We start from the raw sequence: 1,071 nt of genomic DNA, 5'->3' as shown, positions 1-1,071 counted from the left end.
CAATACTTTTAGCCGTTTTAACGTTCCAGCAGTTTTCATCTTTTATCGTGACATGCACGATCTTACAATTTTATTATATATATATAAAGATTATAGCGCCCAAAGTCAATGAAATAGATATACACATAATCAATTACTCTTAAAAAAAATAACACATACGTTAACTATATAAGATGCCTGTCTATGTATGTCTATCTACCTACGCTAAAGTATAGTTTCCAATAGGAAGTAGAGTAGTGAAAAGTTAAAATAGGGTTGTGCATTTTAGCCCAAATTTTATATTTAAAAGTGCAGAATGACCAGAGATACTACGTATATGGAACAAACTAAATACAAGAACTACATTATTTGTATTCAGTCTATAAACTAATAATAATTTTATATTACTATAGTAGATTAATTATTAATTGTTAAATCTTGTAGAAATAACATCAGTCGGATCTTTCGTTTTCAGATCATAATTTCACACTGAAAAAAAAATGCATTTTTAATGTACCCTACATTTCCATATGACGTTATTTCTTTAAGAGAACTGATTCAAGAATTTTCTGTGATAATATTGTTTGTTCAATTTAAAACAATTTAATATGGACAATTATTGTTAATAGAAATTATTAGGGCATTTGTTTTGTACATAAATATTTTTTGTATACTATGACATAAGGGGTATTTTTTTTAATTACATATATTTTAATAAATAATTATTGTATTTCATTCTATAGTAGGTGTATAAAAAGCTACGGTTGTATTGTAACTCATTTATCAAGCATTATCCATAAGCTGTAAGCATTGTTGTCTACAATTATATTAGTTCTATTTAAAACAACGCCTACATATATTTATAACTAAAAATGTCTCATTTATATTAGTGCACGGGCAACAATTTTTCTCTGCACCACTCATGGTTGATTGGTAGATAACGCCGCAAGCTGTTAAGTCCGCCATATGTGCACATAAGTTTTGTGCAAATAATAAAGGAAATAGAACTTGCATGCTTCCATAAATTATATAATCCCTCAATGCTTCAAACACAATTTCTAAAACTAATGATAAATACTAGGTACTATTTCA

Source organism: Achroia grisella, unplaced genomic scaffold (genome assembly GCF_030625045.1).
Source record: "Achroia grisella isolate CSIRO2021 unplaced genomic scaffold, CSIRO_AGI_Agris_v1 utg779, whole genome shotgun sequence".
Lineage (NCBI taxonomy): Eukaryota > Metazoa > Arthropoda > Insecta > Lepidoptera > Pyralidae > Achroia > Achroia grisella.
This window is presented reverse-complemented; position numbering follows the sequence as displayed.